This window comes from Rhodnius prolixus, unplaced genomic scaffold (assembly GCF_049639745.1).
Source record: "Rhodnius prolixus isolate KJV_2025 unplaced genomic scaffold, Rpr scaffold_3, whole genome shotgun sequence".
Taxonomy (NCBI): domain Eukaryota; kingdom Metazoa; phylum Arthropoda; class Insecta; order Hemiptera; family Reduviidae; genus Rhodnius; species Rhodnius prolixus.
The window spans coordinates 5676570-5691286 of NW_027411603.1; the positions used below are offsets into that span (position 1 = coordinate 5676570).

At 35.6% G+C, this 14717-nt stretch overlaps 1 long non-coding RNA gene across 1 annotated transcript; it reads right to left on the reverse strand.

Annotated features, from left to right (window-relative positions):
* Window positions 1-861: 861 nt before the first annotated feature.
* On the reverse strand, window positions 862-11621 carry LOC141453038 (uncharacterized). The gene is made up of 2 exons (XR_012457756.1): window positions 11504-11621; window positions 862-5109 (listed from the first exon to the last, which is right to left on the reverse strand). It is a non-coding gene; the product is annotated as an uncharacterized lncRNA (long non-coding RNA).
* Between the last annotated feature and the right edge of the window lie 3096 nt (window positions 11622-14717).

The following is a 14717-nucleotide window of genomic DNA, read 5'->3' on the forward strand; positions in this document are numbered from 1 at the left end:
CATACTCAGCACTTCCGACTTTACTGTTGATTTTGGACCCATCTGTAAATAAACGATATGAGCCAGGATAATGGGAAGAAATGTAAACTTCGAAGGCCGAGGTTCTCATCTTTTCTGGTACCTTATTCTTCTTAGATATTTCTTTGTAAACATTTTTGTTCCTTAGAGATAACGGAAAGTCATCATTTATCCCCCTAACCTATTGATGAATAATGGGCAACAGCATCATCTAATTTGCCATTCATTGTTCGGGAAAGAACAATAGTGCTCTATTCTACAGCCGCAGACAAAAATACTGTCGGCCATGGACCCTTTAAGCTGGGACCTGTAGCGCCCACGAAAGAAGAACAAGCCTGAAAAAGCTGGATTTATCATAAACACAATATTGGAATTCCCCACAGTAAACAATGACCGAAAACAAGAGCAGGTTATGTAACCTCACATAAAAGGTTTTCTCTGTTCCATGTGTTGCGCATGCGCTTTCAAAACTGCAACACTTAACTGATTCACTTTTGTATATTTTATGCTATCTCATATCTATTTACTTGATACTCCAACAGAGTCCTCTCTCTCTCTCTGTTCGTCGGACCTTCTTGTAATCTAGAAGGTTAGTCAATAATATCACCTTGTATTATAAAATGAGAAGAATAAAATGTAATAATCACTAGGAGAAGATATAGAGTGATGGGATATAACGTAAAGTCATTGGAATAAATTTTCTATTCCATTTCAACACAATAAAACTACACAATATTGTTTGTGAGCCCACACACAAATAGACACACAATTTTAGTTTCTTTTCTTTTTTTATTCCCTCTCCAGAATAGCCAAGGCCTAATCTGGGATAAAAAAAAAAACAAATGAATACATTATTTCTTTATTTATTCTGCATTATTGAAAAACAGCTAATCGCACCCACTCGTTGCCATAGACTGACAAAAACGCACCGCAGTTCGCCGTCCAGACACAGCTTCCTTCTCCTAAACTTCGTAATCACTCGTCCGTCCTCCAATGTGGATCACCCACACATGGTGGTCAACTAGTTTTATATTTTAACGTAAGGCCAGGTTTTCTCCAGTAGAAATTCTTATAAAAGTGTATACAGGGCGCTTGAGTAGTTTCCTAATGGTAGAGCGATGTAGGCCTCCAAAGACAAGACACTATTCTTATCACTTCCGTAAGTGGGGTGGCAGTGCAGTAAATAGAGAGCCCGTGCCTCAGGCTAAAATACAAATCTTCTGAAACATCATCATCGTATTGGATATTCTGAATCCAATCCAATAAAGAAATTTTGTTGAACAGGTTATTACAGGAAAAAAAATCAGTTTTGCAAAATCACTATACTTTCTTTTAAGATGGCGTCACATAAAAGGAGATTTTGAGGTCTCCTGTGAGTAGGAAATGTGAACACTTAAACGACTTTCCGTTACTATTTTTTCCTCAAGTATTTTTTATTTTTTTTAATCTCACAAATTTACTCCAAAATCTGAACATTTGAATAATACTTCATTCTTAAACAAATTCGTTAATCTCCAATTCAGAATCTACACTAGGAAGTAATAGTAACAGCAAAAAAGCGGTTACACCTTTTTTGTAGCGAACAGATAGACATAACTGGATAAAAGTACAGTTTGGGTGGCAGTGCAGTAAATAGAGAGCCCGTGCCTCAGGCAAAAAACAACAAATTATGATGTTTCAGAATATCCAATCCAAGCAAGAAATTTTGTTGAACAGGTTATTACAGGAAAAAAACCGTTTTGTAAAAATCACTAGACTTTCTTTTAAGGCGGTGTACATAAAAAAAAATAGATGCCTTCAATATTATACATGTTACTGTTACAAAATATTGGTAGTGGAATGAAAGATGATATCACAGCCCCCCCCTTCAGAATTAAAAAGTGCATATTGATGTGCTGCATCTGTAGTGGAGTACTGCAACAGTTACGTTTCTCCGACAAATCCAATTCAGTGTATTTACGTCTTGACTATTTTGAGGCTATTATAAAATTATCTTCAAAATAACTTCCCTTTTCCCGAATTTAAGTAAATACTTCAGTAAAAATTGTCCCGCAGTGAACGCTATGAACTTTACCACTCCCCGCTTGCCACCACGGGACAAAGATAGACGAAGGAGTTCATTAGAGGCTATGTGGTTACTAGGATAATTGTAGGCCTATTATTAACTGGGCCCCTGCAGGCTCAGAAAACACATGCATCGCATGGGCACCTGGTGGATGATAGCCTTTGTAGGTTCTGTCAGGAGGAGAAGGAGGAAACGGCACTCTGCATGTGTTGCGTTAGTGTGAGGGGCTCGTGAGGCTAAGGATGTTTACTTCTCGGGGAGGAACAACTAAGGCCTGAGGAGCTTTACCCTAGAGTCGCTCTCCAGAATTAAGAGTCTCAATTAAACGGACGGGTCTGGAGGGTGAGCTCTAGAGTTATGGGAGCTACAATAGATACAAAGGGGTCGCAGTGGCGTAGGCCTTGGGCCGTCCCCGCAGGATGTAACGCAGCTAATGTGGTAATGGGTTGCTATTGAGCGTACAGGAAACCAAGTAGTGAAAAGTAGTAAAAGTAAAGTAATTGCCTATTTTTTTAGGCAGGCTACCAATTAGGTGTCGTGGACGGAGGCGACTAGCAAACCTACTTTACTATAAATTCTATCATATTAACACATTAAATAGAATCCAAGGCCTATACTAGTACCGCAATACATCTTAGCTTTGCGGGTCTAGCCTCTAACCGCCTAACATATTTTACTATAAATTCCTCATATTAACTATTAAATATATGCAAGGCCTATACTAGTACCGCAATACATCTTAGCTTTGCGGGTCTAGCCTCTAACCGCCTAACATATTTTACTATAAATTCCTCATATTAACTATTAAATGAAATGCAAGGCCTAGACTAGTACCGCAATACATCTTAGCTTTGCGGGTCTAGCCTCTAACCGCCTAACATACTTTACTATAAATTCCTCATATTAACCATTAAATAAAATGCAAGGCCTAGACTAGTACCGCAATACATCTTAGCTTTGCGGGTCTAGCCTATAACCGCTCGGCCATCGTGGCGCCTTAAACCAAGTAGTATCCTGATCCAGATAATCGATGCTCTCCTTACTCGATTAGAACATTCTGAAACTTGAAAAAAAAAAATGTCACCATCGTCTCCTATGCTACTTATACTAGTAAATTCTTACATTGCCTCTTTTTTTCACTCTACCACAATTACTCGTATTTCAAATTATTTTGATACAACCATAATTGTCTGAATGAAATTATTGTTGGACAAAAAGTCTGGGGACGTTCCAGGACGTGCCAGTGAAAAGTTTTTTATGTAATACCAAACTAAACCAATCTTATCGTACGATAACGGTGTAACACAATAACTGCAGGAGAAACCAAAACAAAAACGATACATAGTTTCCTAAGATAACGGGCTTTTTTTTTTCTTTTTTTTTAGTTGAACGAATTAATAGCGGAAGTGATTTGGACTTCTTGAAGGGGGCACTTCCTCAAAATGTTGTCTAAATACTTACCCAAAATTGAAATACTCTGAAGTGAAAATTCCAGTCCACTTCTTTGTTTTTTAATAAACGAAGTATTTCAATTACTGTTGTGCACAAGAAGTTCATATAGAGCATTACTGTTATAAAGGAGTATTTGCCCTATATTTTAAAGAAAATTTAGGAATTTTATCTTTTATAGAGAAAGAGAAAAAAAATTGTCAAATTTGGGTGTTTTTTAGCGTTACGCTTTTTCGTGCAGATTTTTGACGAGCAACTCTTATACAACTGTCCTACCTGAAACAGTTTTAATATTAATCTTTCTCTTCCTTTTGATGAGAACGGCACAGCGATCGTGTTAAATTTTTGTAATAGAGTTAACCGGAAACACATATTGTGAGGGCCGCTGAACCAGTGAGAGAAAAAGGAAGTTGGTCAGTGAGTACATTTATTTCGACAGAATATCTCAAAAAAAAAATAAAGGGGAATGGCAGAAAATGCCAAACTTGGTGTCTCTTTTTGGTTTCGAGTTTCGCTTAAGATACTAAATTTTGGGTAAAAATTGGCCAACCGGAAGTGCGTCATTTTTAAAAACAGATTTTTTGGATATACCCCTCAAAAATTAGCACCCACCATTTTTTTTTTGTAAACTTTGGGTTTTTGCTCATTTATTTATTTTTTTTTTTTATTTAAGGCGCGTCACCTTCTGACGTAATTGGCGCCCGGAGCTTTTTTTCAATACACGTTCACTCAGTTGTTAAATTTTGACGTAATATTTCTTCTTGCTGAAAGAGTAATTAAACTACATTAAATACAATTTTTATGTTTTATTTGTCTTTTTTTTTTCTATTAATGGGTTAAGTTGGTAGCACACTTATGCATGTCAGCTGTCATGCAGCGGGGGAAGGTAACTAAGTGTATAGCTAGGTTATACCTTTTGTTCGTGGGCAAACAAAGAAAATACCTTAGCATTGTTATCGCGTATCAGCTGTTCAACTCTTCAAGACGTACATAAAACCATCCCGTGGTGTTGATGGAAATGCTGGTTTATTGGATCCGCTGATTTGTCCATGGTTGTTAACCAATACAACGAGGAAAAACGTAAACCATGTGCTTCTGGACTGCAATAAAAGTCATTTGCTTTACCTATTGTAAAGCTTTCAGAAGTGCCGTTCTCAAACTTGGCTACCATAGAGTACGTGTGTACAGGATGTACGTCATCAGTCACACGCATCTTCTTCTCTGCCTTGCTTTTCTCTCTCTCTCTCTCTCTCTCTCTCTCTCTTGTGGCAAAAAAAAGAACATTTTTTATTTTATTCTTTCTTTCAAAAATACTTTTCCAACTGTTTGGTTTAGTCTTATAACTAGTTTATTGTCGTAAAACGGAACGGATTCTCTGCTCCTCAAGACGATGCCACCAAAGGAGCTTACTTTACCATCCCCTTGAAAAGTCTAGTAGATAAAGCCTCCCCTCTTTGTACAGTCCAGGGTTATATCCACTAGTCGTCTTGGCGTACTGATCTCTTCTGGACACACGCTTGCAAAAGATCTTATACTGCAACCTAGTGGAAAGCCATAGTCCATTTTCTGAAAAACCACTTGTAAAATATGAAAACTAAAGTTAGAAACTGTATTAACAAATTTTTTTTTTTAAAAAAGAGAAGAAATTGTAAAGAAATGATTAAGATTTTGACCAATTAAATCCAATGATACCTAAACGAAGTTTATGACGTGTGAATTTTGAATACGAAAAATAAAAAAGTAGTAATAGTTTTAGTAATTAACAAGAGATTATCAAAATGGCTGATGATGACCCAAATGGATGTAAATGATTATTGATTAGTCAGAGTTGATTTACAAAGATTATAATTTATTTACATCACGTTCTACAAACCTATCCTAGCTTCTAATGTCTAGAATTCTATTGGACTGTGTTGATGTCCATATCTTTAGTTATCTAATTATAAAAGCTTTACGAAGAACTATCGTGTCAACTAACTCAATTTGGTAGCCCAAACTGGGCAGCTAGCTAAGAAAATTGAGCAAGTTTAGCTTGAAGTCTCTAGGGGAAGCGATTCTCTTGGAATATCTCAACAAAGATGTTTGGGCGGACGTGATTCTGAAGAGATCGAGAACTTGATTGGGAATGGTTTCCCGTTGGAGGTTTTGATAGTTGGGACACCCAGAGTCGCCAGCGTAAAATTTGATTCATGTATTAATAATTAATAAATTCATAATAATTAATACTTGAATAAGTTATTAATAAATAATTATTTTTTTAATAAAGTAATTAATTTATAATGCTTTAATCAATTAAAATATTAATAGGTTTAACAGTATGTTATTTCTATATATTAATTATTTTTTTATGTTACAGGTAGGTGCTCTGATATTAACGCACGTCTGTTTGCGATAAATGTAAGTAATGTTAAGATTTTTTAGAAACTTGTTATAATTATAATATATTTGAATTGTGCCAAGTTAGGGATATGCACACCTCTCGCATTAAAGTTCCCCTTGGAAAGTGTCTCCCCATCTACCATGGGGTAACTACTCCGACTCCCTAGGGATCCCCAGAAGAAGCGAGAAGCCGTCAGTTACAGATAACCATTCACGGGTGCCAAAATAACTCTCGCATTAAAGCTCCCCTGGGAAAGTGTCTCCCCATCTACCATGGGGTAACTACTCCGACTCCCTAGGGATCCCCAGAAGAAGCGAGAAGCCGTCAGTTACAGATAACCATTCACGGGTGCCAAAATACCTCTCGCATTAAAGCTCCCCTGGGAAAGTGTCTCCCCATCTAACACCTAATAATCACCCAGGGTGTCGAAAGATGCCTTAAAAAGCCACATCATAAAGGGAAGAAGAAGAATAAGCACTACTGGGAATTCTACAAGGTTTCTTTAGATGTACAAAAGATGCCAGCATCTATTGATAGTTAGCTGCCAATAAGAAACATGCACTTGACATTTGTTTTTTCGAGATTGCAATCCCATCAGGTTTTTTTGTGAACTTCTTATCCAGACTTCTTGCTAAGATGTACCAGCACAAGTAATACTGGTTTCCCATTGTGACACATGTGGCCCCATAATTTTTATTCAGTGACATTTAGTACATGCTGTGTTTCTTTTAAATTCTCTCATACTGGTTTTGGTTTTCTTTATTTATTTTATTTGATTGTACTCGGACAAGACTTAGACTATAATTAAAAAATAAGACTTTATCGCTCCGCACTTGGCCTCGAAGAATATCACCGAGGCGCCACGGTAGCCGAGCGGTTACCGTGGGTCTAGACCCGCAAAGCTAAGATGTATTGCGGTACTAGTCTAGGCTTTGGATTTTACTTAATGTGTTAATATGAGGAATTTATAGTAAAGTATGTTTGCTAGTCGCTTCCGTCCACGACACCTAATTGGTGGTAGTTGGACGTAAAGCTCGCCTGAAGAAATAGGCATTACTTTACTTTACTTACTTAACTTTACTATCACCGTACTTTAAAGAAATAGTGGTGAGGGTGTCTTCGATAAAAGTTCTACTTAACTTACTATTTGTAAGGGGAAGTATTTTGATTGTGTTAAAGTTTCGAAATTGAATTACGCATTGGTTTCGAACGTCGAGTAATTTAACATTTAATAGAACTTACTAAGATTACCTAGTTGGTCAAATAGTGCGTTACGATAAAGTACTCATTGTTCTCGAAATTCCCGAAAAAAAATTATCCGAACAAAAGTTGGTTCCGGTATATAATTATAAATGAAATTTAGACATAATCGTTAGAGGCGTTTTCGAGAAAAAACTAGAAAAGTTAAAAAATTCTTCCATTAAAATAGTATTTCCGCTTGTGAATTTTTCTTTATACTTAAAAGTAGTATTCCGCTCCAAAATTATATTTGCTATATTCAAGTGCAGAAAGTGTTGTAGTCAGTTTACGACCTCTTATGATATTAATTTTTCGTGTTTCATGGATAACCGTTAAAAGCGGTTTGTTTTTAGTACATATTATTAATCATGGTTATTATACAGTTTTACGCTATACACGTCCGTTTTTATGATTATTATTTTGGACTATGGCTAACATAATGAGTCCCCCTCCCTTCATATTTCCGTCCATTATGTTACATTAAAAAAAATAGGGGGAAAAAAGATTGAAGAACTGTTGCAAAAAGTTTAGGTGTAGTTTTTAAAACGGTAAATAGTGTTTTTTTAGTGTGTTAACATTTCCGTTGATTTATACTTAAAACATTTACGCCATTTTTATTTCTCTTGGCTCTATTAAATGGATAAACAACAAGGCGCCACGATAGCCGAGCAGTTAAGAGGCTAGACCCGCAAAGCTAAGATGTATTGCGGTTCTAGTCTAGGCCATTGGATTTTATTTAATATGTTAATATGAGGAATTTATAGTAGTGTGTTAGGCGGTTATAGGCTAGACCCGCAAAGCTAAGATGTATTGCGGTTATAGTACAGTACTTGGATTTTATTTAATGTGTTAATATGAGGAATTGACAGTAAAGTATGTTTGCTAGTCGCCTCCGTCCACTGAAAAAATGGGTATTTACTTTTTACTTTATTAAAAGATAACTGCAATCGAAGCAAATTTTGCTGGAAGTACTAATTTGAGCTTTGTTCGATTACGCAAAAATAAGAAGTGAATTCGGGTTGCTCGCACAATATTTAATCAATCACAGCACGACTCATTAAGTGGCAAACAGCAAATAAAAATTTTATACAATTACAATATTGAATTTATGCAATTTTAAAACAAGACTGGAATAAATTTTTTAATAGCACGCGTGAGCTCCTGCTATTTAGGTTAACTGTCCAGTGATTGAATGATTGACTCGTTCATTCAATGAGTTTCCTGTTTAGGATTTCTTTCTACTCGTAGCCCTAAAAACTGTCTTCCGGTTCTTTCTTTACTTGTTACTTAAGGGTATACCATATTTATAAACTTAGACTTTTAAGGCGGTCTATTGTTTTGGTTGGTTTAATGATGGCGCCAATATATTTAGCACTGAAAATAAATGGCACGCAGCAGTCTTATACGATGGCCTCTTTCTTAATAGACGATATATATATATATATATATTTTTAAATTTTTATAACTTGATTTGTACATAAAGCATACTTTCACATAATGGTAGCGTTATTTCCGCTTCATATTGAGTTGCATTGGTCTTATATATTGTTTGGCAACGTTCTTTATGACAGGGTTCATTTCTCACTTGAAGGCATTCCTTGAAGGCGGAAGGTCCGTCCTTAGGGAGAACTTTCCCGTACCCAATTGATGGTCCTCAGATCTAGTAACCCGTACGGTCTATTACCTTTTAGTCTCATAGTAAAAACAAAACAGCAACGGAAAATTGAATCGTGGCCACGTCTTTAAAACAGGATTAGGGATAAAAAGGGATCATGTGGCAGACATTTTCTGAGAATAATAAAATTAATAATAATCCAAGGTGCACTCCAGGATTTTGTAAACTAAGTGTTAAATGGTGCAGACCTATTGCTAGTGCAATCCAAAACGGAATATTAACTAAATAAACACCCCAACCAGACAATTTTATTAACTCGTGAAGACGCCATTATCCGTGTTCCTCTCCCCCTCCAATCATAATAAGACTAAGAAGACAACTAAGAAAAATCACGCTCGTATATTTGGATAGTTTCCATTGTAAATCCAAACAGATTATTTATTTATTCCATCCCTTCCTTGTTTTTTATAAATCCAAATAAAATAATAACACATCCATACAGTTTTTACGTATAATATTAGTGATCTCATCATGTGGAATTGAATCTGCCATATTGCTATTGGCTGGAAAATTAATATACAGTATTATTAAAGTTTTAAATTAATTTGACAGAAGACTTTAATTCAAAATAATCATTTCTCTCCCTCGCTCTCTTACTCTTTCTCTCTCACCCCTCTCCCATTTTAAAGTAAAAAAACTGAGTTACGTCAACTATCAACTCATCATTATCAGCTGTTCACTGATGAATGTATTTACCTCGCAAATCTATAAATAGATATCATTAGTCAAATACTTGTATGATGTCATCTATTTAAAATAAAACAAAATTTAAATACATAAATAATGTATGATGGACTAGTGTTATTTATTATTATTATTATCCTGTAGGAAGTAACCAAGCCCATCTGGATCCATGTTTACTATTCTGGAGAAAATCAGTTCAGTATTTTTAATATTTCCGGTAATTTTAGTGGTACTTTGCAGACGCCACGATAGCCGAGCGGTTAGAGGCGAGACCTGTAAAGCTAATATGTATTGCGGTACTAGTCTAGGCCTTGCATTTTATTTAATAGTTAATATGAGGAATTTATAGTAAAGTATGTTAGGCGGTTATAGGCTAGACCCGCAAAGCTAAGATGTATTGCGGTACTAGTCTAGGCCTTGCATTCTATTTAATATGAGGAATTTTTAGTAAAGTATGTTTGCTAGTCGCCTCCGTCCATGACACCTAATTTTTGATAGTTGGACGTAAAGCCCACCTGGAAAAAATAGGCATTACTTTTTTTATTGGTACTTTTCGGTATTTTCTATGAACGTAGAGTTAATCAAGTCCTTTATAAAATTAAACACTTTGAGTCATCAGTGGGAAGAATATCCGCCCATTTTCCCCCCTCTAGAGTCCCTTTAAACGAATTGTTCTGGAAAAATTTTGTCCCCAAAAAAAAATTGTAGGCCAACACTAATGCAACTAGAATGGAAAGTTTTTTTGGAAAATCGTTGGAAACATCTTTAAGAAAATGTTAGAACTTTGCGGGGGAAAAAATGAAAAATTCATTTAGTAAAGTTGGGCTTTCGTTTATGGGATTTTGATCGTTAAGATAATAGTAATAGTAATAATAATAATAAATAAACTAAAGCAAAATGAAATTTTAAAAAAGCTTCGAAATTGTCAAGAAAACTAAACAAATCAATTTTTTCAATTAAATGCTTTAAACAAATAGTGGATAACATTTACAGACGTAAAGTCAATTTATAGACGGATGAATCAACGTTTGGAAATGCTTTAAGCAGCATTATATGTTTGGCTGTGAACAAAAGTAGGTGGTACCAAATGTAGGCAAGAAGTGCGGTTAGAGGCCATCCCCGAAGCAGTGGTCACGTTCTTTGGGACATTCATATTCCAAAGAGGATTCTTCCTTCTCACCCCAGGGGCATCCTAATGTATGACGTAACATTCCGATAGCTGTCGATCGTTGGCTATTGTTTCTCCACACACTTTACATTCTTCTTTGTAGTAAAAAAGAAACGCATTCAAGTCTTTTTCTTGAAAAGAAATTTTATGTTAATATTAGAATCACCGACATCTTTCTCTAAATATAACGCTCAGTTCTCAGTGAACTGTATTCGTTTGATGCATAAATTGCTGCAATTTCTTGCCATTTACTATGAGACCGAACGTGTTACAAGATCTGAGGACCATCATTGTGTAGGGGAAAGTTCTCCCTAAAGACGAACTTCCGCTTTCAAGGAGTGCCTTCAAGGGAGAAATGGTCACGATATCCGGCCGGAATAAGCATTATTCCGACCAGATTCGAATAAAAAATAATTTTTTTATTTTAATTTATCCGTAGCAGCGCGCATGTTTCTTGTACATCTAACAGTTTTCGAACTTTCAACCATCATTAGACGTAGATTAAGGCTTTTTTTTTGTTTTGTGATCTGTAAAAGCTAAATCAGGAAGTTGAAACTTCATATTTAGATTGGACCCTACTGCAACCTAACGATCGCTATTCCCTTACCGGAAGTAACGCATTATTTAATGGATTTTTCACGTTTCTGAGATTTCGTTTCTCTAAATATCGTATTTATAAAAAAAAAAGTTTTTATTTATTTCTCTTATTATAGTAAGAGAAGTATTGCAATCAAGTGTAATGTTCGATTCCCAACACTCTCCCTGAGGTCCTGTGAGTGGGGAAAAATTGGTTCTTAGAAAATGATAACCATAGTTGGTACTTACCTAGGTGGTGCAGTTAAGCAACAGCTTACATCTTGCCCATATGTGGAATATAGTCATCATTTCCCGACGGAATGCTGGGATAATATCGCAATTTTGTGGTGGGATAGCAACTTCCAGAATTACCAATTAGTTTCTGATAGATCTGTATAGCTAGACCACAGGAGCTATTAAAAAGAGGAGGAGGAGGAAAGGTGGGTTGTTGTAAATAAATGATTGGCTAGAAGATTTTGTGGCTCCAAGGTTATTTCAGGTTTGTATTCCTGCTAAATTATTTTGTATCACTAGGAATGGATTCCAAGCACGCGGGATGAAATTCTTACATCGGAATATTGCTAATAAATTGATTTCATAGTTTTTACTAAAACATGCTGATGTAGTCGTGCAGCCAATCATGTCTCGGTTTGAGCCCATGAGTTCGGGAAATAGTTTCTGAAAATGCGATCTCTGTGTGTATGTTCATTTTACTTAAAACTACCTTTTCTTATTAAATAAAAGTAAAAGTGGACGGAGGCGACTAGCAAACATGCTTTACTATAAATTCCTCATATTAACACATTAAATAAAATGCAAGGCCTAGACTAGTACCGCAATACATCTTAGCTTTGCGGGTCTAGCCTAAAACAGCCTAACATACTTTACTACAAAATTCCTCATATTAACACATTAAATAAAATGCAAGGTCTAGCCTATAACCGCTCGGCTACCGTGGCGCCTATCTTTTTCTTATTATTTATGCAATTGTATTAAAGCCCGTTCTGAGCCTATGGCATCGAACTCTGGATTTCAACTAAACACTCAAATCTCCAAAGTATCCTAAATTTCTTGTAGTCTGAAATACTTTGCTTTGTAGCTATCTTAACCATCTTAACATACAATCTCTTCAGAAGGCACCTTTCTTCCAGGACACATCCCGGCAGGCACTCTTAGACGTCTTAAGAGACAGTGGCTCCTCGCGATCTCCTCTCTGACGATGGTAGTCCCCAAGCTAGTGAAATTTTTTGCTGGATAAAATAAAAAAGGACATAATATATAATTTTTCTTGCATAGAACGCAATGAATGCGGAAAAATTCGATTCTCCGACTTTAATTTAGGCACTCTTGGGCAAGGAGATAGTTGAGCTTGCCTCACATATAGTATATAAAAGAATAGCATAAAGAGAATGGTTGGATCCATTATCGAAAAATTGCGTAAAACTGTAAAATCGATTTTTTTTTTTGGTAAAGTATCACTTCTTGGGGATCAATTTTGATCTGAAACAGGCCTTTCAGTAAAGTGTTCGCTTCTTACTGAGAGCTTTCCTTCCATAAGAGTTCCTCAGGATCCTGTGGGAGTCCTCTAAACGTTTATTTCCGGTTTTAATATTACTTCGCGTAAGAGAAATTAATGATAAGTTTCAAATTTATTCTTTCAAATTTTGCAGTAATGGCAATCCAGTAGTACAGCTAGTCCGGAACTCCAAACTGATGATGACCTCCAGTCGTACAAGATTTCAAACTCCACAGACCGTGACTCCGTCTGTCTGTCTGTCAGTCACTATTCTCTCTAGTTGACCGTCTAGCCGTTTAATTCTTTATGATGAAGGTCATAAATATATTTCGTACGTAAACATTAAAGCTTCTATACATTCCTTATCCAACCAGCTGCCTGTCTGCTATGTAAATACCATTTCTAGCCCGGCCCCCTCCATGCGTTCAAAAAAAAAAAAATGAACACTGTGTTTGCGTTAAAAATTTTGTTGAAATTGCTAGAAAAAAAAAGGAAATAATAATTGCGAATGTTGCTTTTTTTTACAAATATTTTGCTTTTTTTTTATTGATTTTACAAATATTCGTTTTTAGTTTTTAGTAAATTACTAATCAATAATAATAATTGACTTATATATATATTTATACTCGTATATACGATTCAATATTATTAGCACATCATTAAAAGGCAATTATAGATTAATTGGCGTGTTTAGTTTTATATTTTTTTTTCACTATTAGGCACCATTTAATGCACGTTTATTTATTTAATAGTCGTGCCTGGCATTGCCCACTCTATCGATAAAAATCATTTATCAATTCGATAAGATCTCTTTGGGTGGTTGTTTAAGGTTGGTTTGGTGTAAAAAAACAATAATTAAAAGCAAAAAATATTGCCATCTTTAGATTCATAAATAGATAAATAATATTTTAGTTTCACTCATAGGTTCTGAGAGGAAGTGGTCCCGTGCTTTTAAAATCATTTACGGTCATTTTTTTTTAAACCGGAAATATACGTGTCTTTTGGACCTATTGTCTTAAAAAACATCATTTTTGCATCTAACCGGAAATGTTTATGCAAATCTATCGATCAGAAGTGGGATTTTTCTGAAGCTATTTTTTTTTATATATTTTTTACGATTAAAAAAAAAATGCGGGAGAAAGACATTTTTTTGCTTTTCTTTTTTTTTGCCCTTAGCAGTAACCCTACTAAGGGAGTATTTATTAATACTACATGCTTCATAAATATATTACATGTAATGGATTAAATTATATACGTTGAGAACTGTCGACGCGACAATAGGTTTCGTGAAAAATGTCAATCCAATCTCCCGCCAAGTGCGAAATACGCGGCGACATCCGTTAACTCGTTTGGAAGGGAAAAACTCCGGCTGAGGTTTATTATGAGGTAAAAACTGCATATGGTGATAAAGCTATGAATCGTACAAGTGTGTTCAAGTGGTGTCGCCAGTTTAAAATTCCTCATATTAACACATTAAATAAAATGCAAGGCCTAGACTAGTACCGCAATACATTTTAGCTTTGCGGGTATAGCCTATAACCGCCTAACATACTTTACTGCTAAATTCCTCATATTAACACATTAAATAAAATGCAAGGCCTAGACTAGTACCGCAATACATCTTAGCTTTGCGGGTCTAGCCTATAAGCGCCTAACATACTTTACTATAAATTCCTCATATTAACACATTAAATAAAATGCAAGGCCTAGACTATTACCGCAATACATCTTAGCTTTGCAGGTCTAGCCTATAACCGCCTAACATACTTTACTATAAATTTCTCATATTAACACATTAAATAAAATGCAAGACCTATACTAGTACCGCAATACATCTTAGCTTTGCGGGTCTAGCCTATAACCGCTCGGCAGTACTTCCAGTTTCATACAGCTACTCAAAAATGGACGGACAGTCATCTAGTCTAAATCGACTAATTTACTGTCAGA